At 45.1% G+C, this 22,980-nt stretch overlaps 1 long non-coding RNA gene and 1 pseudogene across 1 annotated transcript; one reads left to right on the plus strand and one right to left on the minus strand.

The window, feature by feature from the left end:
• Positions 1-544: 544 nt before the first annotated feature.
• LOC129052033 (uncharacterized) lies at positions 545-21,076 on the minus strand. The gene is made up of 4 exons (XR_010138664.1): positions 19,664-21,076; positions 19,060-19,136; positions 11,679-11,761; positions 545-1,052 (listed from the first exon to the last, which is right to left on the minus strand). It is a non-coding gene; the product is annotated as an uncharacterized LOC129052033 (long non-coding RNA).
• Positions 14,704-15,501, plus strand: LOC100432596 (14-3-3 protein epsilon-like; annotated as a pseudogene).
• Positions 21,077-22,980: the final 1,904 nt, after the last annotated feature.

Consider the following 22,980-nt stretch of genomic DNA (forward strand, 5'->3'; position numbering starts at 1 on the left):
TACATTTTTTCTTTTCTTTTTTCCCTATTTTTTTTTTTTTTTTCAGGCTATTTCTCTGTCGCCCAGGCCGGAGTGCAGTGGCGAGATCTTGGCTCACCGCAGCCTCTGCTTCCTGGGTTAAAGCGATTCTTCTGCCTCAGCCTCCGGAGTAGCTGGTATTACAGGCACACGCCACCATGTCCGGTTAATTTTTGTATTTTGGGTAGAGACAGGATTTCGCCATGTTGGACAGGCTGGTCTTGAACTCCTGACTTCAAGAGATCCGCCTGCCTTGGCCTCCCAAAGTGCTGGGATTACAGGCGTGAGCCGCTGTGCCTGGCCCAGGAAATACTCTTTACTTTGCTTTTTAAATGTTGAGAAAATACAACTGAAAACTAAAAAATCTTCCCCGAAATGAGAAATCATCTTCATGACAAAACAAGAAGAAATAAAAACCATTTTATAAATAAATAAGCCTTAGACCAGAATGTGTTGGAAAATAGAGGCAAACAGCTGAGAGGTTGAAAAGAAAGACACTTCACTGTTCTATACAACCCATTAAGTACATGTTTTCAAGATAAACACTAATCAGTCCTCAGGGAAGAGGACTTGACAACACCCTTGGTCACACATAGTTCATCCTGGCTCTACTTGGTAATGGAGGTGACCATCTCTGTCAGCTAATTAGCTTCATGCAGAGAGAGAGGAATTACTTTAACCCACATCTTTTTGACAAGTGTGACTTTTACAACATGGCAACAGGTGCCCTCTCTAGTGAGGCTTCTACAATCCGACAGAAACTGATGTCAGCAGTAAATAATAAAATTTAGAATACATGATTAATTATAGAGTTTATTGGAACACAAAGCTTGAGGATAGACACTTGGAAACATCAACTCCAAATGAAGGGGGCCCGTGTTCCCAAGTAGAGACGTTAAGGTTTCACACGCAGGGAAAGACAGAGAAGCTTTAGCAGAAGAATCACCACATTTTCCATTCAAGACCAGTACATAGGGTGCAGCAAGTTGATTGGTGATGGATTGATACACTTCAAGGAAGATTACTTTATCCCTCTGTAAGAATGGACAATGATGCCAAAAGGTTAGTCTTCCTAATTATTTACAGGTAAACTTTTTTTTTTATTGATATTAGGAAATTAATTTTATTGCACTTTTTTTTGTTTTGTGTTTTTTTTGTTTTTGGTATGGAGTCTTGCTCTGTTGCCCATGCTGGAGTGCAGTGGCGCAATCTTGGCTCACTGTGACCTCCATCTCCCGGGTTCAAGCAGTTCTCCTGCCTCAGCCTCCTGAGTAGCTGGGATTACAGGCACATGCCACCATGCTTGGCTAATGCTTTTGTATTTTCAGTAGAGAGTGGGTTTCACCATGTTGGCCAGGCTGGTTTCTAATTCCTGACCTCAAGTGATCCACCCACCGTAGCCTCCCAAAGTGCTGGGACTACAGGCGTGAGCCACTGCACCTTGGCAGTAAAACTCTTAGAAGTTGCGCCTGCACACCACTGGACTCAGGTTGCATGACCACGTTCCTCTCAAGGCTCAGAATTATTTAAATGTCCGTAGCTTTAAATTTGAAATATTTGATGTTTGAATTATTTAACTTCCTACTGAGATATAGGTACTATCTCCCTTGTAGTTTGCCTTACAAGGATCGCTCCCAAGACCTTCAGAAATACATCCCTGGGTCATTAAACTGAAAAAAGGTTTAGTTACTTTCTAAAAAATACCACTTCAGGCCAGGTGCGGTGGCTCAAGCCTGTAATCCCAGCCTTTTGGGAGGCCGAGGAGGACAGATGGCCTTAGGTCAGAAGTTGGAGACCAGCCTGACCAATATGGAGAAACCACATCTCTCCTGTAAATACAAAAATTAGCCTGGCCTGTTGGCATGTGCCTCTATTCCCAGCTACTCGGGAGGCTGAGGGAGGAGAATCGCTTGAGCCCAGGAGACACGGAGGTTGCGGTGAGCCAAGATCACGTCATTGCACTCCAGCCCAGGCAACAAGGGTGAAACTCCGTCTCAAAAACAAAAAATAAATAACAATAATAATAATAATAATAATAATAATAATAAATATGGCCGGCGTAGTGGCTCACACCTGAGCGAGACTCCATCTCAAAACAAAACAAAATAACACAAAACAAAACAAAAAACAAAAAAAAACACACTACCAGTTCCACAGTAGGGTGTCCTCAAAAACAAAGGAAATGCCTCCTTTTTAAGTTTTTCTTACATAGGCATCCAGGTAAAAACAAAGATATGTCTACCTGCCGACAGTCTAAAAAACTTATTACTCTGTTGATTTAAAGCTATCCATGACTGGTCGTGGTGGCTCATGACTGCAATCCCAGCACTTTGGGTGGCTGAGGTGGGCAGATCACCTGAGTTCAGGACTGTGAAACCAGCCTGACCAACATGGTAAAACCCCATCTTTACTAAAGATACAAAAATTAGCGAGGTGTGGTGGTGCTCACCTGTAGTCCCAGATACTCAAGAGGCTGAGACAGAAGAATCAATTGAACCTGGGAGGCAGAGGTTGTGGTGAGCTGAGATCGTGCCACTGCACTCCAGCCTGGGTGATATAGAGAGACTCGATCTCAAAAAAATAAATAACTAACTTTAAAGATGAAAATAAAGAAAAATCTGGAGAGGTCTCAGGAATCTCTGGCTAGTCTGATTGGAGAGTGTTCTTCCTCACTGAAGTCAGACACCAAAAACCATGAAAGCTGGCTGATTTCTGAACTGCTGAAGTTCCAACAGAACATAACCAGATATACAAAGAGATAACATGGATGATCCCAAGAAATTAAACACAAATTTATAAAACAGAGACTTAGAAATAATGAGACTAAAAATTCAAAATAAGCCTGGGCAACATGTTGAAACTATGTTTCTACCAAAAATACAAAAATTAGCTGGACAAGGTGGTGCACACCTGTAGTCCCAGCTACTTGGGAGGCTGAGATGGGAGGATTGCTTGAGCTTGAAATGCAGAGGCTGCAGGGCACATGGAGCTCTCTCATGTTCTCAGAGAGGGTGCTTTTACACCTGGGTGTAGGGATGGAATCTTCCCAGATCTAAGAAATGAGGAAATGCCACATCCTAGAAGAAGCAATCAGTTTCTCAATAGCCCCTCCTGCAGGAACCCTCCAGATACATGTAGCGAAGTCAGCACACTCACAGGCAGCCAGTGTGGCATTCTTGGTAACAGTGAAAAACTGGGAAGGACTCACATGTCTTCATTCAGAAAATGCTCCAAGGAGGATGAAAAACAGCAAGCTATCTTGTTTCCTACCTTGAAAACGTGGAATATTTTAAGACTTGCAGGATAAAATACCACAACAAAACATTTATCATGTTGAGCTCAGTGGCTCACACATGTAATCCCAGTACTTGGGAGGCCGAGGACGGAGGATCACTTGAGGCCAGGAGTTTGAGACCAGCCTGGCCAATATGGAGAAACTCCATCTCTACTAAAAATATAACAATTAGCCAAGCATGATGGCACCTACCTGTAATGCAGCTACTCAGTTGGCTGAGGCTAGAGAATCATTTGAACCCATGAAGCAGAAGTTGCAATGTGCTAGTAAGTTCCAGCCTGTTGACAGGGTCAGACACCTGTCTCACAAAACATACAAAACAAAAAACAAAACAACAACAAAAAAATCATTTGGCTGGGCACAGTGGCTCATGCCTGTAATCCCAGCACTTTGGGAAGTTGAGGAGGATGGATCACTAGAGGCCAGGAATGCCAGACTACCCTGGCCAAAATGGTGAAACTCCATCTCTACTAAAAATACAAAAAGCTTATCCAGGTGTAGTGGCACACACCTTTAGTCCCAGGTATTCATGAGGCTGAGGCACAAGAATCACTTGAACCTGGAGGAAAGAGCCTGCAGTGAGCCAAGATTGCACCACTGCACTCTAGTCTGGGCGGCAGGCGCATTCATCAAAGAATTTTTTCTAAAATCTCAAAATGGTGTCTGAATACATTTCTGTAGGACTTACGCTGACTTGCCACAGAACTCTCAGCAGTGATTCCCCATTGAGCCACGGGAATGGGTGGAAGGCTGGACAGGAAAGGGGATGCGTAAGTGAACTTTCTTTGTCCGGGAGTGGTTGCTCAACGCCTGTAATCCTAGCACTTTGGGAGGCCGATTTCCTGTTTTAAAAGCGATAATAGGGCCGGGTGCGGTGGCTCACGCCTGTAATCCCAGCACTTTGGGAGGCCAAGGCAGGCGGATCACGAGGTCAGGAGATCGAGACCATCTTGGCTAACACGGTGAAACCCTGTCTCTACTAAAAATACAAAAAATTAGCCGGGCGCGGTGGTGGGCACCTGTAATCCCAGCTACTCAGGAGGCTGAGGCAGGAGGATGGCATGAACCCAGAAGGCAGAGCTTACAGTGAGCCGAGATAGCACCACTGCAGTCCGGCCTGGGCAAAAGAGCGAGACTCCGTCTCAAAATAAATAAATAAATAAATAAATAAAAGCAATAATAGAACAAATTATCCTCTACCACTGATGTTACCTCCACTTTTCATTCCATTCTAAGTCATTAAAAGTGCAGAGTCAAAACTGGGAATTGTGGCAAATGCTTGTAATCCCAGCATTTTGGGAGTCCAAGGTGGGTGGATCACCTGAGTTCAGAGGTCCGAGACCAGCCTGACCAATGTGATGAAACCCCTTTTCTACTAAAAGTACAAAACTTAGTGCTGCATGGGCTGGCTCATGCCTGTAATCCCAGAACTTTGGGAGGATGAGGTGGGCAGACCATGAGGTCAGGATTTTGAAAGCAGCCTGGCCAACAAGGCAAAACCCCATCTCTACTAAAAATACAAATATTAGCTGAGTGTGATGGTGCATGCCTGTAGTCCCAGCTACTCAGAAGGATGAGGTAGGAGAATTGCTTGAACCCGGGAGGCAGAGGTTGCAATGAGCCGAGAATGCACCATTGCACTCCAGCCTGGGTGACAGAATGAGACTCTGTCTCAAAAACCAAGCAAACAAACAAACAAAAACTCAGCTGGGCCTGGTGGTGTGCACCTGTAGTCCCAGCTACTTGGGAGGCTGAGCCAGGAGAATTGCTTGAACCCAGGAGGTGGAGGGTGCAGTGAGCCGACAGACATTGTGCCACTGCAATCCAGCCTGGCCACAGAGCAAGACTCCATTCTCATCCACCTTAAAAAGAAAAAAAGTGCAGAGTCCAGCCAGGCTGGCTGTCTCATATCTGTTATCTCAGCAATTTGGGAGGCTGAAATGGGAGGATCACTTGAGGCCAGGAGCTCAAAGCTATAGTGAGCTTTGACTACACCACCATACTCCTGCCTGGACAAAATAGCAAGACCCCATAGCCACATAATAAAAAATGAAAGACTTAGCCAGATATGGTGACACATGCCTGTCATCCTAGCTCCTTGGGAGGGTAACGTGTGGATCACTTGAGACCAGGAGTTCGAGGCTGCTATAAACTAAAATTGTACCTTTGCACTCCAGACTGGGCCACAGAGCAAAATCCTGTCTCTGAAAAAAAAAAAAAAAAAAAAAAAAATTTGGTTTCGAATGCATTACAAAATCAGAAACAAAATATCTCCCTTTATTGGTCTCCTTTCCAGAATGTACGAGATATCAGTGCACATTAATGTATGACTTTCATATGTAGTTTCTGGGATCCAGTCCACAAAGAGCTAAACGTGCATCCAAATGTGGTGCCTGAACAATCCCAGCTGCCCAGCAGCACTGACACCATGGGGCCCACACCCCGTCTCCATCGATGGCTGGTGTGAGCCCTTCCCAGGACCATGCCCAGTGCAGCCTCTATGGAAATTCATGTCACTGAGTTATAGAAGACGGAATTTTTTTTTTTTTTTTTTTTTTTTTTGAGATGGAGTCTTGCAGTGTCTGCTCACGGTAAGGTCTGCCTCCCGGGTTCATGCCATTCTTCTGCCTCAGCCTCCCAAGCAGCTGGGACTACAGGCACCTGACACCACGCCTGCCTAATTTTTTTGTATTTTTAGTAGAGATGGGGTTTCACCATGTTAGCCAGGATGGTCTCGATCTCCTGACCTCATGATCCACCCACCTCAGCCTCCCAAAGTGCTGGGATAACAGGCATGAGCCACCGCACCCGGCCTAGAAGATGGAATTTAAGCGAAGATGAGAGGGACTGACAGAAGGCATGGGTGAGTGCGAGCAATCGTGTCAGGCAGGATGCTTCAGACTCAGAAAAGACTGGCTACTGTAATACCTGGCTTTTCAGAAAGAAAGGAGACAGGATAATCCACCAAGGAATATCACGTATATCCATGCAAAACAGGCACTTTTTGATTTTTTTTAATTTTATGTATTTTTATTTCTTTGAGACAGAGTCTTGCTCTGTCACCCAGGCTGGAGTGCAATGGCACGATCTCACCTAAATGCAACCTCCGCCTCCTGAGTTCAAGTGATTCTCTTGCCTCAGCCTCCTGAGTAGCTGGGATTACAGGCACGCTCTACCATGCATGGCTAATTATTCCATTTTTAGTAGAGATAAGGCTTCACCATGTAGGCCAGGCTGGTCTTGAACTTCTGACCTCAAGTGATCCACCCACCTCAACCTCCCAAAGTCCTAGGATTACAGGTGTGAGGCACTGCACCCGGCAGCACTTTGTGACATTAACGAGTGGAGTGCCATTTGAACTCGGGAGGCAGAAGATGTACTGAGCCGAGATCATGCAATTGCACTCCAGCCTGGGTAACAGGGAGAGACTTTCTCTTAAAAAAGAAAAAAAGAATTGACTAACAGTGTCAGCTGGCTCAATTATGATGTCACAACTACAGTTAAATAACAGCCAGGCAATACAGCAATTCTATATATAAGCATTTCCCTTAGTTATCTAGTTCACTATGCATAAGATATAAAACATAGAATGTGTACTGGGAAAATTGATAAACTGGTATCACAGAAAACATCGTATAAAACAAATTACACAATGAAAACATCAAAAACCTGATGCAGGCTCCCTGGTCTGAATGTTCTTATTGGCCAAAAGCCATGTTCAGATTTCTTATTCTCCAATAGGATGTTCCTGCAGATGGGGCCTTTCAGATAATTTGATCATGGGTGTTGACTACTCATGAATAAGACCAGTGCCTCTATTTTTATTTTTATTTATTTATTTATTTTTTTGAGACAGAGTCTCCCCCTGTCACCCAGGCTGGAGTGCTGTGGCAGGATCTCAGCTGACTGCAAGCTCTGCCTCCCGGGTTCACGCCATTCCCCTGCCTCAGCCTCCCGAGTAGCTGGGACCACAGGCGCCTGCCACCACACCTGGCTAATTTTGTTTCTGGATTTTTAGTAGAGATGGGGTTTCACCGTGCCAGCCAGGATGGTCTTCATCTCCTGACCTTGTGATCCACCCACCTCAGCCTCCCAAAGTGCTGGGATCACAGGCATGAGCCACCTCGCTCGGCCTTATTTTTATTTTTTTTCTTTATTTATTTTTGAGAAAGAGTTTCACTCTTGTTGCCCAGGCTAGAGTGCAATGGCCTGATCTTGGCTCACTGAAACCTCCGCCTCCTGGGTTCAAGTGATTCTCCTGTCTCAGCCTCCTGTGTAGCTGGGATTTCAGGCATGTGCCACCACACGCAGCTAATTTTTGTATTTGTAGTAGAGATGGGGTTTTACCATATTGGCCAGGCTGGTCTCGAACTCCTGACCTCAGGTGATCTGTCTGTCTTGGCCTCCCAAAGTACTGGGATTACAGGCTTGAGCCATCGCACCCAGCCATCCACTTTTTTATGTTCAGTAGATTCGAGGATTCACCATGTTGGACTGACTGGTCTCAAGCTCCTGACCTCAAGTGATCTACCCACCTCAGCCTCCCAAAATGCTGGGATTAGAGGTGTGAGCCACCGTGGCCGGCCAGTCTAAGCTGTTTCTGACAGGACAGTGAAATGACGGAGACAGGAAAAGGAGCATGTCATCATCAACATCGCTGAAGGCTGACAACTCTTACTACACAAAGGCAGTTTACAGCCTGTTGTATAAAAGCTGCAATGTGTGAAGCCATCTAATAGCACTAACTTGTTTAAAAACCTGGAGGCAGCTGGGAACGGTGGCTCATGCTTGTAATCCCAACACTTTGGAAGGCCCAGGCAGGCGGATCACCTGAAATCGGGAGTTCGAGAACAGTCTGACTGACGTGGAAAAACCCCATCTCTACTTCAAATACAAAATTAGCTGGGCATGTTGGTGCATGCCTGTAATCCCAGCTACTTTGGAGCCTCAGGCAGGAGAATCGCTTGAACCTGCGGGCGGAGGTTGCAGTGAGCTGAGATTGCACCACTGCAGTCCAGCCTGGGCAACAAGAGCAAAACTCCATCTCAAAAAACAAACAAACAAAAAATCTGGAGAAAAATTAACATTATTTCTCAAATAAGTTCTCAAATAAGTACAGCAGGCCCACAGCGTTCATGTACATGACCCCAATTTGCACATACAGTAAGTGAGGGACAAACTTGATCCTGGGCCTGAAGGATCCCATGACATGTTTCTAAGCACAATAGTCCACCAAGAAAGTACAGAAAACAACCAGTCACAAAAAATACAAGGAGAACAGAATGAAATACTACAAGGGGGATACAAGGGCTGAGCTGGGACACAAGGGCTGAGCTGTGCTGCTGACAGTGGTGCTAAAGCCATCCCTCATGGATCATGTGCTGAGCCATCATGCCCTGCACACGTTGATTTAGGCAGCCTCCTATAATTTTGTCCAGTGGATGAATAAGGTCTTGCCTTACTCAGGGAGAGTGGTGTTGGAGGGGAGGGCTCATGGGGAAATTGGGGTGTTCACTATTACAAATCAATAGGCTGGAAAGCAACAGTATTTGCATCAAGATCAATGTACCATGTGAGGCAAGGCCGGGAAAGGAGGGCAAGGGTGGAGGCAGGAAGTAATGGGCATGTGGAGGGATCTTTGTGCATGCACGTCTGTGGGAATATAATTCCACTAGGATACACCAAATCTTGAGCTTGGACGAAAGTGGAACTAATTTAGCAAATGGTAAAATATTGACCCAAGCTTAAATATGCAAATTACAATACAGGCAAGGGACAAGAATGAATGAGATCCAAAAAAGCAGCAATATGGTGACCTGAGGTGAAAGCAGTTTTATGTCTCTTAAATTAAATAGCCTCTGATACCATTTCAAGCATATACTCAATAATATGCCTTTTATAGATTCCAGAATTTCATACACACACAAAAAAATGAGTAAAGTCTATGAGGAGTACAGCAATATAGGAGACCATGGATGTGAAGAAGGATCCCTTGGCTGAGTAGGTAGAGATGTGTCTGTGAAAACAGAGACAGACTGAGCGCAGTGGCTCATTCCTGTAATAACAATAATAATAATAATGACAGGTTTTTTCTCTTTTCTCTTTTTTTGAGATGGAGTGTCACTCTATTGCTCAGGCTGGAGAGCAGTGGTGTGATCTCAGCTCACTGCAACTCATGCCACCCAGGTTCAAGCAATTATCTTGCCTCAGCCTCCCGAGTAGCTGGGATAACAGGTGCCTGCCACCAGGCCTGGCTACAAGTTTGTATTTATTTTTGTTTTTTTGTTTTTTTTTTTGAGACGGAGTCTTGGTCTGTCTCCCAGGCTGGAGTGCAGTGGTGCGATCTCGGCTCACTGCAAGCTCCACCTCCCAGATTCATGCCACTCTCCTGCCTCAGCCTCCCAAGTAGCTGGGACTACAGGTGCCTGCCACCACGCTCAGCTAATTTTTTTTGTATTTTTATTAGAGATGGGGTTTCACCGTGTTAGCCAGGATGGTCTCGATCTCCTGACCTCATGATCTGCCTGCCTCGGCCTCCCAAAGTGCTTGGATTACAGGCATGTGCCACCATACCCATCCTAAATTTTGTATTTTTAGTAGATACAGGGTTTCACCATTTTGGTCAGGCTGGTCTTGAACTCCTGAGCACCGGACTCGGCCTCCCAAAGTGCTGGGATTACAGGCATAAGCCACCATGCCCAGCCCCTTCTTACTATTAACTCATTATTGTGTTAGTTGACAACAATGAAAAATCTTAAAATCATTACAATTATTATAAAAAATAAAACTTATTGCAAATGTTGTGTTTTCTACATAAACCATAGGCTTATCCATCCATGTATTCATGCACACACATCACATCACGGCGTTACACACGTGGTGGTGCACACCTCAAATCCCAGCTACTTGAGAGGCTCAGGCAAAAGAATTGCTGTAATCCAGGAGGTGGAGGCTACAGTGAGAAAATATCTCACTACTGCACTCCAGCCTGAGTGACAGATTGAAACTGAACTAAAAAAAAATAAGTAAAATCAACGATGTGATAAAGCATCCTGTACCACTGATGTGTATCTTCACTTTCCATTCCATTCCAAGTCATTAAAACTGCAGAGACTGGCCTGACACGGTGGCTCAGGCTTGTAATCCCAGCACTTTGGGAGGCTAAGGTGAAGAAACACAAGGTCAGGAGTTCCTGACCAGCCTGACCAATATGGTGAAATCCCATCTCTACTAAGAATACAAAAAAAGTAGTCAGGCATGGTGGCACATGCCTGTAATCCCAGCTACTCAGGAGGCTAAGGCGGAAGAATTGCTTGAACCCAGGAGGCAGATGTTGCAGTCAGCTGAGATCCCGTCACTGCACTCTCCAGCTTGGGCAACAGAGCGAGACTCCATCTCTAAATAAATGAATAAATAAATAAATAAATAAATAAAACAATTACCCACAAGTGGTGACACATGCCTATCATTCAAGCTCTTTGGGAGGCTGAAGTGGGGATTACTTGAGCCAAGGAGTTTGAGGCTGCTGTAAATCATGAATTGTGCCATTGTACTCCACAACTAAGCCACAGAGTGACATTTTCTCTCTCTCTCTCCTTTTTTTTCTTTTGAGATAGAGTCTTGACCTGTTGCCTAGGCTGCAGTGCAGTGGCACGATCTTAGCTTACTGTAACCTCCACCTCCTGGATTCAAGTGATTCTCCTGCCTCAGCCTCCTGAGTAGCTGAGATTACAGGCATGAGCCACGACTTCCAGCTAATTTTTGTATTTTTATTAGAGATGAGGTTTTACCACATGGGCTAGGCTGGTCTCAAACTCCTGACCTCAAGTGATCCACCTGCCTTGGCTCCCAAAGTGCTGGGATTACAGGTGTGAGCCACCACACCCAGACCAACATCCTGTCTACTAGTGTGCCTTCAAATGTATTAAGAAATCAGATACAAAATGTCTCCCCTTATTGGTCTCCTTTTCCAGAATTTACCAGATATCTGTGCACATTAATATATGTATTTCATATGTAGTTTCTCTGATCTGGTCTACGAAGAGCTGACATCCAGACATGGCCCCTGAACAATCCAGGCTCCCCAGCAGCACTGACACTATGGGGCCCACACCCCATGTTTATCCATGTCTAGGTATGAGGCCTTCCCAGGACCATGCCCAGTGGAACCTCTTCTCAAGTTCATGTCACTGAGTCACAGGAGATGGAATCTCAGAGCAGCTGAGAGGAACTGAGGGCAGGCATGGGTGAGTGTGAGTGAACCTGTCAGGCAAAATGCTTCAGACTCAGAAATGACTGGCTACTAAATACCTGGCATTTCAGAAAGGAAAGAGATAGATTAATCCAAAGAGGAATATCACTTCACCTGAGGAAGAGCCAACACCTGGCTCCTTTCCTTTCCTCTTCTGAGTGGCTTCCCCATGTAACATGAGTCTTTAGAAATCAATCCTGTATGTGAAAAAAGTATGAAACTTCATTTAGAAATGACTCACTCCCTTCCTGTGACAAAAACACACAGACAGGGGAGACCTCACCCTGTAGAAAGAAGTCCTCCAATGCCCACTGCACCAGACATCAGGCAGAGATAAGAAAGTACCACAGGAAGACCTACAAGTGTATGTTTGACCCCAGTCTTCAGATCTCGCCCCCCTCCTGGAGAAGCCACCACACATGAGGCAGCAGTGGGGAGCTGGGCTGGACTGATCTCCCCTTCAGGGCACAGACCCATCCCTGATCAATCCCGATCCAGAGGACAGCCCCTCACCTCTCTGTGGATCACAGGCTGAGCTCAGCCCTCAGAAATGGAGGACACAGAGCTTTGATGCTATACACAGATGACAAGCACCTGGGCCACTGCAGGTATTACTGAGGATGGGTTCCATCCCATCAGAATAAGAATCTCTGCTAAAGCAGCACAAGAGCTCTATTAGCAAAATGCTCTGGACTTAAATGTGAAGCTAGGGTTGAGCTCCACTCAGAGGGGGTGAGCCCAGCACAGCCCCACATTCTGGCTCTGCCCTCCCCTTGGGGCCTTGTTCTCACCAGGATCCTGACAGTGGAAGTCAAAGGCGCAAAAATAATCACACAGAACAGGCAACATGGACCAGGGGTGGGGTGAATGACGGGCTGTGTGAAAGGAAATAAATCTGTGAGCCCCCAAATCACTAAGCAAAAGGCAAAAGTCAAGCTGGGAACTGCTTAGGGAGCCAGACTCCCCTTCTATTCAAAGTCACCCCTCTGCTCCCTGACATAGATGCATGTCTGAGTGCCTCCTCCGAAAGGCTAATCAGAAACTCAAAAGAAAGGCCCAGCACAGTGGCTCATGCCTGTAATTCCAGCACTGTGGGAGGCTGATGCAGTGAGCTGAGATCGTGCCACTGCACTCCAGCCTGGGCGACAAAATGAGACTTCATTTAAAAAAAAAAACAAAAACAAAAAAGAAACTCAAAAGATTGCAACCATCTGTGCCTCATTTATCTGTGACCTGGAAGCCACCTCCCTGCTTGAACCTGGGAGAAGGAGGTTGCAGTGAATTGAGATCTATAGGGTCCAGCCCTACAGGGCTTAGCGGGTGTTCTCCCCGTGTGCAGAGACAAGAGACTGTAATAAACAAAGACACAAGACAAAGAGATAAAGAGAAAACAGCTGGGCCTGGGGGACCACTACCATCAAGACGCAGAGACCGGTAGTGGCCCCGAACGGCTGGGCACACTGATATTTATTGCATACAAGACAAGAGGGCAGGCTAAGAAGGATGAATCCTCTAAGTGATTGACAAGGTGAAGCAAGTCATGTGATCACACGACAGGGGGCCCTTCCCTCTTAGGTAGCCGAAGCAGAGAGAGACAAGGCAGCATACGTCAGCGTTTTCTTCTATGCACTTATAAGAAAGATGAAAGACTTCAAGACTTTCACTATTTCTTCTACCACTATCTACTACGAACTTCAAAGAGGAGGCAGGAGTATGGGAGGAGCATGAAAGCGGACGAGGAGCGTGAGCATTGAAGCACAGCACCACAGGGAGGGGTTTAGGCCTCCGGATGACTGCAGGCAGGCCTGGATAATATCCAGCCTTCCACAAGAAGCTGGTGGAGCAGAATGTTGCCTGACTCCTCCAAGGAAAGGAGAGTCTCTTTCATGGTCTGCTAATTAACGGGTGCCTTCCCAGACACTGGCGTTACCGCTTGACCAAGGAGCCCTCAAGCGGCCCTTATGCAGGCGTGACAGAGGGCTCACCTCTTGCCTTCTAGGTCACTTCTCACAATGTCCCTTCAGCACCTGACCCTATACCTGCCGGTTATTCCTACGTTATATTAGTAATGCAACAAAGAGTAATATTAAAAGCTAATGATTAATGTTTATAATAGTGATTGATAATTGTCCATGATTATCTCGATATCTAATTTGTATTATGACTATTCTTATTGTAACTATTTTCTCTATTATACTGAAACAGTTTGTGCCTTCAGTCTCTTGCCTCCACACCTGGGTGATCCTCCACCCACAGAGATAAAGCCCTGCACTACAGGCTGGACGAGAAGAGCCAAACTCTGACACACACACAAAAAAAGAATTTTAGAAGTGATGTATCTTCTCAGTCCTTTCATGTATACATGCAAATTTCTCTTTACATTACAAAGTACAACACTTACAAATAATGTAATTTATTTCCCATATTTAAAATATATGCTGTCAAGTTCGGCTAAGTTTCCAGACGTACACAGTCACCCTCATCTGAGATGTGCAGACTGCAAGGGAATGTGTATGGGAGTTTGGGAAGTCACTTTTGGACACGTGAAGGTGGAGATGCCTGTTTGATGTCCCAGCAGAGAGCTGAGGAGACACCTGGACACAGGATTGTAGAGCTCAGGGGCAAGGGCTGCAGGGGACATGGAGCCGTGTAGGTGGGTTCAAGCTGTGAGATGATAAAGTTCAAGGTGATTTGAGTCTAATCCACTGTTTTTGCTCTTCTTTTGCTCTTTTTTTTTTTTTTTTTTTTTTTACTTCTGTGGGACTGGAATCCATTTAAAATTCGAGTTCAGGCTGGGCGCAGTGGCTCATGCTTGTAATCCCAGCACTTTGGGAGGCCAAGAGGGGTGAATCACAAGATCAGGAGATCAAGACCATCCTGGCCAATATGGTGAAACCCCACCTCTATCAAAAATACAAAAATTAGCTGCATGTGGCAGCATGTGCCTGTAGTCCCAGCTACTCAGGAGGCTGAGGAAGGAGAATTGCTTGAACCTGGGATGGGGAGGCTGCAGTGAGCCAAGATCATGCCACTGCACTCCAGCCTGGACAACAGAGCAAGACTCTTGTCTTCAAAAAAAATAAGTAAATAAATAAAAAGGAAGTCTGGAGATACTATCCACTTCCCTCCATAGTGCAGACCCTGCCAGAGCCACTGTCAGGAAGAGTCCGTGAAGACAGTGACAGGGACGGATGTGGAACTGACTGTTGGAGAAAGAAACCTTCTATCAGTTGCATGTAAGAATGTGATTGGAGCTGCAAGGGCCTTCTGGATAATAATCAGCTGCATTGAACAGGAAGAAGAAAACAAGGGAGGAGAAGACAGGCTAGGAATGATTTGGGGATATCGGCAAATGGTTGAGACTGAGCTAACAATCTGTTGTGACATTCTGGATGTACTAGACAAAACCCTCATTTCAGCAGCTAACACTTGTGAGTCCAAGGTTTTCTATCATAACAATAAAAGTGGACTACCACAGGTATCTGGCAGAATTTGCCACAGGAAATGACAGGAAGGAGGCTGCAGAAAACAGTCTAGTGGCTGACATAGCTGCTAATGATACTGCATTGACAGAACTTCCACCATCGCATCCTATCCACTTAGGTCTTGCTCTTGATTGTTCCATATTCTACTAGGAAATTCTTAATTCCCCTGATCATGCCTGCAGGTTGGCAAAGGCAGCTTTGGATGATGCAGTTGCAGAACTGGATACGCTGACTGAAGAAAGCTCTAAGGACTCCACACTTATCATGCAGTTGTTTCATGATAATCTGACACTATGGACTTTGGACACGCAGGGTGATGGTGAAGAGTAGAATAAAGAAGCTCTGCAGGATGTGGAAGACTCAAATTAGTGAGCCATAAAAGCCAACAAGAGAAACAATCTGTGACCACCTCAGTCCCCATTCCACCCCTTGGAAGCTCCTCACTGTCACCAAGAACCACCAAATCTGACTTTTACATTTGCCTCAGAATTTGCTCCCTGCCCTGTTTTGTTTTTTTGTTTGTTTGTTTGTTTGTTTTTAACAGTTTTCAAAAGTTTTAAAAGCAAGAGTGAATTTCTGTGGATTTTACTGGTCCCAGCTTTTAGGTTCTTTAAGACACTAACCGGACTACATAGAGGCTTCTTCAGCATTACTGTATTGTCTCCATGTCAGATGTGGCAAGATCACCATTAGAAATGGAAATGACACCTGAAAGCCATTAGACCTCTAGGTGAGGCAAGCACCTAAGAGAGAGGTTCATCACATGATAGAGGCATAAGTGCTATCAGTATTCATTTTTCTAATGGCTTAAACTGTATTTTATACCAATGTTTGAAAGTCATTGGGTGTTAGCTTGAGATGGTTAAAGGTTGTTTGGGGAGGGAGTTTGTTGTAATGGTTTTGCTGTAAAAAATGTTTCAAACTCTGCTGAAGTGTTGCTGAAAAGCATGGTGCTGGTAACAGTTCAACAACCCATGGCTGCTCCTTCTTGCCTACTTTACTCTCCCACTGAAGCAGGTTAGCATTGAGGGTGCTATGGAGAAGCCCACATGGCTGTTCAATGCTTCGTTTCTTCTCCTTTCCCCTCCCCCTACCTCCTTCCCCTCACTCCTCCCCTCCTTCACTCACTCAACCTCTTTTGTTCAGTATGTCTAACTTGAAGATAATTTGTACTACTGGATATCTGACTGGAGCCACAGTACCGAATCTATATTGTTCTTACTAAAACACAGCATGGAGTTAACATTAAACTTAAGTGAAACAAACCTAAATTTAAAATGTGAAAATAAAAAAAAAATTCCAGTTAAAACTGAGCACTACCCTCTCCCAGAAGAAAAGCCACACACTGTATGTTGTCAGTCATTTCAGGGGTCAGTGTCACTCTGACTGAGCTTTTCTGGTCTTATTCCTCACCTCTATGTTACAGGTGTCACTGAAGGTCACAGCAGGAGACACTTCACCAAGTTATCCTGAGATGCTCTGAGGTGAGGAGGAAGGAGGTGTGGCTGATTCCCATGCAATGGCCTGGAAGGCCCAATAGGCTGCCTTGGTTTTCCTCTTCTAGAAAATTCCCAAACAAGACGGGAGTGTGGGTCACCCCTGTAATCTCAGCATATTGGGAAGTTGAGGAAGGCAGATCACTTCAGCCCAGAAGTTTGAGACCAATCTGGGCAACATGGTGAAACCCATCTCTACCAAAAATACAAAAAATTAGCCAGGCATCATGGCACATGTCTGTAGTCCCAGCTGCTTGGGAGGCTGATGCAATAAGATCCCTTGAGCCTGGGACACAAAGGTTACAGTGATCCAAAACTGTACCACTGCATTCCAGCCTGACAGAGTGACATGCCACTTCAAAAAAACCAAAAAATTCCAAAACAATCTTGTATATTCCTGAGCAAAAGAAACTTCTTTTGAGGTCTATGGTTCTGATGGCATCAATCCCAAACATGTAATTACTCACTCCCAGAAAATCACAGAAATATGTTCAAAATATACACATTGCGAACGCATAGCTGCAGGTATTTAAAACACTGAAAAATTGTGAACACATAGCTCTAGGTGTTTAAAACACTGAAAAAGAAGCAGCTATAGAAATGAGATCTGAGCAAATGTTTTCTTCATGAACACATGGGCTCTGCTAAACCAAGGTTCCAAGTCAATCCAGCCCATCCTTCAACATCTGCAGAGAATATTAAGGACCAGAGGGACTTAAATTAGTTATGTTACAAAGAGAGGAAGCAACATGTCATCACTTCATCATCACTTTCAATCAACTCACTTCTTATCTACACCCAGAGTCCCCCTTTGTCTTCATTACTGTTTTCCTCCCTCATTCTGCATATAGCTCTCATTCTCACCTTCTCTGAAATTAGAATTAGCCAGGTGTGGTAGCACAGGCCTATCATCCTGGCTCCTTGAGAGGCTAATGTGGGTATCATTTGAGCCCACAAATTTGAGGCTGTGTAAACTAGAATTGTTCCATTGCACTCCAGACTGTGCCCCGGAGTGACACCCTGTTTCTCAAAAAAAAAGTTTGGAGTCAGAGACATATTGACTTACTAGTGTAGCTTCAAATGCATTACAAAGTCAGACACAAAATATCTCCCCTAATTTGTCTCCTTTTCCAGAATTAGCCAGATACCAATGCACATTTATGTATTGAAGGAGGCCTCCCCCTCCACACCTGTGGGTATTCCTCACAAGGTGGAGATAAGAGACTGAGAAAATAAATAAGACACAGGGACAAAGTATAGAGGGAGAAAAGTGGGTCCAGGGGAGCGGCGCTCAGCAAGTGAGGACCTGCACCAGCGTTGGCCTCTCTGAGTTCCCTCAGTATTTATTGATCACTATCTCTACTATCTCAGTAAGAGGAATGTGGCAGGACTATAGGGTAATGGTGGGGAGAGAGTCAGCAGGAAAACACGTGAGCAAAGGACTCTGTGTCATAAATAAGTTTAAGGAAAGGTGCTGTGCCTGGTTGTGCACGTAGGCCAGATTTATGTTTCAGTTTACACAAACATCTCAGTGCAGTAAAGAGCAGTATTGCTGTCAGCGTGTCCCTAGGGTGGTTTTCTCCTATCTCAGTAAATACAATGTACAATTGGGTTTTACACAAAGACATTCCATTCCCAGGGATGAGCAGGAGAGAGACGGCTTCCTCTTATCTCAACTGCAAAGAGACCTTCCTCTTTCACTAATCCTCCTCAGCACAGACCCTTTACAGGTGTTGGGCTGGGGGACTGTAAGGTCTTTCCCTTCCCATGAGGCCATATCTCAGGCTGTCTCCATGGGGGGAAACTTTACAATACCCAGGCTTTCTTGGGCAGAGGTCCCTGTGGCTTTCCGCAGTGCTTTGTGTCCCTGGTTAATTGAGAATGGAGAATGGTGATGCCTTTCACAAAGCATACTGCCTGCAAGAACTTTTTAAACAAAGCACATCTTGCACAGCCTGAGATCCATTAAATCTTGCTTCAATACAGCACATGTTTCTGTGAGCACAGGGTTGGGGCTAAGGTTAAAGATTAAGAACATCTCAAAGTAAAAGAATTTTTCTTAGCACAGATCAAAATGGAGTTTCTTAAGTCTTCCTTTTTCTACATAGACACAGTAGCAGTCTAATCTCTCTTCCTTTCCCCCACAATATATGAATTTCATATAGTTTCTCTGATCTGGTTCACAAAGAGCTAAACGTGCATCCAGATGTGGCCCCTGAACAATCCCTGCTGCCCAACAGCACTGACACCATGGGGCCCACACCCCATCTCCATCCATGTCTGGTGTGAGCCCTTCCCAGGACCATGCCTAGTGGAGCCTCTTCCCAAGCTCATGTCACTAGTTATAGGAGATGGAATTTAAGTGAAGATGACAAGGACAGAGAAAAGGCATGGGTGAGTGCCAGCAAACGTGTGAGGCAGGATGCTTCAGACTCACAGAAGACTGACTACTACAATACCTTGCATTTCAGAAAGGAAAGAGACAGAAAAATCCACCGAAGAATATTACTCCACCTGAGGAAGAGCCATCCCTGGCTCCTTTTCTTTGCTCTTCTTGATGTCTTTCTCACATAAGTCTTCGGAAATCAATCCTGTATGTGAAAAAAATCAGATTTAATGTTTAGAAACAACTCCCTCCTTTCCTGTGACAAAACACACACACACAGGGAAGGCTTCACCCTGAGAAAGAGGGTCCTCTGCTGCCCACCGCACCAATGATTTTGCAGAGATAAGAACATGCCACAGGAAAACTTACAAGGGTAATTTTGACCTGTTTTCAGATCTTGCTGCAGATCTGACTGCACCACACACATGCTGCACCAGGGCACAGATCTGGCCCTAACCAAACCCCATGCAGAGCACAGCCCCCTCACCTCCCTGTGGATCACAGGCTGATCTCAGCTCTCAACATAGAGGAAAGCGCCTTGACATTCAATGCTGGAGACAGATGAGAATCACCCGTGCCATTGAAGGTATTATTGAGGGTGTGTCCCATACTGTGATAATAGCAATCTCTGATAAAACAGCATAAAAGATGTATTTGCAAAATGCCTGAGAACCCTAATGTGAAGCCAGGGTTGAGCTCCACTCAGAGGGCACCAGCCCAGCATAGACCCACCTTCTGGCTCTGCTCTCCACTTGGGGACTTGTTCCCACCAGGATCCAATGAACAGTGAAGGAGCAAAAAGAATCACACAGAACAGGCAACATGGACCAGAGGTGGGGGTGAAGGTGGTGCTGTCATGTCAAATGGGGGACTGTGGGTGATCACAAAAGTTTCCATAGAAAAAATGATGTCAGAACAAAGACTTAGGGAAGAAATGCTACTTGTCACTTGCAGCTGAGTGGCCAGAGAGTCCTAGGTAGAGGGACAGCCCAAGTGAAGGCCCTGAGAAAGGAGCAACCTCAGTCCCAGAAAAAGGAAAGAAACCTGCATGGCTGGAGCAGAGGGATTGAGGAGGACACAGGCAGGAGATGAAGTCAGAGGGGTCCCGGGAGCGCAGATCCATAGGGGATGAGGTCTTGAAACATTTTTCTCTCACACCTCAAAATAATTTTGGAAATGATATATTTTCTCAGTCCTTTTATGTATACATGCATATTTCTCTTTACATTACAAATGACAACACTTACAAATAATGTAATTTATCTCCCATACTTAAAATACATGCTGTAAAGTTTGGCTAAGCTTCCAAAAGTACACTCTCACCCTCATCTGAGACATGTAGGACTGGAAGGGAATGTGTTTGGGGGTTTAGGAAGTCACTTATGGACACATAAAAGGTGGAGATGCCTGTTTGATGTCCCAACAGAGAGCTGAGGAGACACCTGGACACAGGATTGTAGAACTCAGTGGAGAGGCCTGCAGGGGACACGGGTAGGTGGGTTAAAGCTGTGAGATGAGATAAGGAAAAGCAGTGGGTGTGGACAGAGACAAGAAAATGTTCAAGACGATTTGAGTCTAATCCCCTTTTTTTCCATTTTGGTATTTGTGATTTTTACATTTTTGGAGGACAGGAATCCATTTGAAATTCAAATTGCACCTGAGCATTACCCTCTCCTACAGGAAAAGCCACACGCTATTTGGCAAAGTATTTCAGGGCTCAGTGTCATTCTGACTGAGCTTTTCTGGTCTTATTCCTCAACTGTACATTACAAGTTGAGACACTGTTGTTTCAAGCAGGAGATACTTCACCAAGAGTACAAAAAATTAGCCAGGCGTGGTGTTGTGCATCTGTGATCTCAGCCATTTGAGAACTGACTGTGGTGGATCTTTGGCCCTGGGAGGCAGAGGTTGCAGTGAGCCAAGATAGTGTCACTGCACTCAAGTATGGGTGACCTAGTGACACTCCTTCTCAAAAAAAGAAAAAAAAATTCCAGGACAATTTTATACACCTGAGCAAATGAAATGTCTCTTTCAACCTCTAAGGTTCCGATGGCATGAATCCTAAACATGTAATTATTGTCTCAGAAAAATGATAGTTAATACCTTCAAAATAAACACAATTGTGAACCCCTAGCTATAGGTATTTAAAACACTGAAAGAGGCCGGGCACCGTGGCTCACGCCTGTAATCCCAGCACTTTGGGAGGCCGAGGCGGGCGGATCACGAGGTCAGGAGATCGAGACCATCCTGGCTAACACAGTGAAACCCCGTCTCTACTAAAAATACAAAAAAAGTAGCCGGGAGGGGTGGCGGGTGCCTGTAGCCCCAGCTATTCGGGAGGCTGAGGCAGGAGAATGGCATGAACCCGAGAGGCGGAGCTTGCAGTGAACCGAGATCGCGCCACTGCACTCCAGCCTGGGCGACAGAGCCAGACTCCGTCTCAAAAAAAAAAAAAAAAAAGAAAAGAAAACACTGAAAGAGAGGCAGTGGTACAAATGAGATCTGAGCAAATGTTTTCTTCATGAACACAGGGGCTCTGCTGGAACAACGTTCCAAGTCAATCCAGCCCATCCTTCAACATCTGCAAAGAATATTATGGATCAGAGGAACTTGAGGGGAACGTTTACTTAGCAGCTCACAGCTCACCATTTTATGAGGTGACATAAAGAAAGAAAATGGAATAACAGGCTACTTCAACTAAATTTTGATGTTAGCATAAAGAAAAAGTTACTTGATGCCTTTATCAAGTACACATTGAAACAACCTAAAATCATTTATCAGGTACCAGAAAATGTTTCCAATATATGATACAGACTAGAAAGCATGCAGTCCTCAATGTAAACTGAACACAATAAATTTCAGAGAAAAACAGTTTTAAAATGGTTTAAAAATATATCTAATGAAATGTGGGGTCATAGAAGAATATTTGGAACACATATTATGGTTGCAAAACAATGATGTGGCCTCATAAGATTATACCAAAGCTTTTTTGAGAAGCGGTTTTATTTTTTGATTTTATTTTTTTTTGAGACGGAATCTCACTGTGTCGCCCAGGCTGGTGTGCAGTGGCGCGATCTCGGCTCACTGCAAGCTCCGCCTCCCGGGTTTACGCCATTCTCCTGCCTCAGCCTCCCGAGTAGCTGGGACTACAGGCGCCCGCCACCGTGCCCGGCTGATTTTTTGTATTTTTAGTACAGACGGGGTTTCATCATGTTAGCCAGGATGGTCTCGATCTCCTGACCTCGTGATCCGCCCACCTCAGCCTCCCAAAGTGCTGGGATTACAGGCATGAGCCACCGCGCCTAGCCCTATTTTATTTTATTTTAGACGGAGTCTTGCTGTTGCCCAGCTGGACTGCAGTTGCGCGATCTCGGCTCACTGCAACCTCTGCTTCCCAAATGAAAGCCATTCTTCTACCTCACCCTCCGAGTAGCTGTGTTACAGGCACTCACTACACCAAGCTAATTTCTATATTTTAGTCAACATTGTCTTGTCCCAACTTAAAATGACTTATCCATTTACAAACTAGTGATTTCTTTTGGGCATCGTCCCCATAACCTTTTCATAAAGCATCAATGATTTCATTGTTCCTCCAGTCAAATTTCACCATATTCATTTCTTGAGACATAGTCTCTCTGTCACCTACGCTGGAGTACAGTGGCATGATCACGTCTCCCTGCAACCTCGACCTTCCAGGCTCAATCCATCCTCCCTACTGCAGACTCCACAGAAGCTGAACCAGCAGACATGTGCCACCATGCCCAGCTAATTTTTGTATTTTTTGTAGAGAAGGGGGTTTCACTATTCTGCCCAGGCTGGTCTTGAGTACCGGGGCTCACGTGACCCACCTGTCTCGGCCTCTGAAAGTGCTGGGATTACAGGCCTGAGCCACTGCATCTGGTCTCATCAGAAATTTGATGTTTCTTCTTGTTTCAATTTTAGCAAAACTTACATTGCTTTGATTCTTTTTTCAAACTCATGTCTTCCCCTTCTGAGTGCCTCAAACCAGACCCTGTTCAGACATGTTATAACAGATTTGTACCAGTTTA

Source organism: Pongo abelii, chromosome 20 (assembly GCF_028885655.2).
Source record: "Pongo abelii isolate AG06213 chromosome 20, NHGRI_mPonAbe1-v2.0_pri, whole genome shotgun sequence".
NCBI classification, from domain to species: domain Eukaryota; kingdom Metazoa; phylum Chordata; class Mammalia; order Primates; family Hominidae; genus Pongo; species Pongo abelii.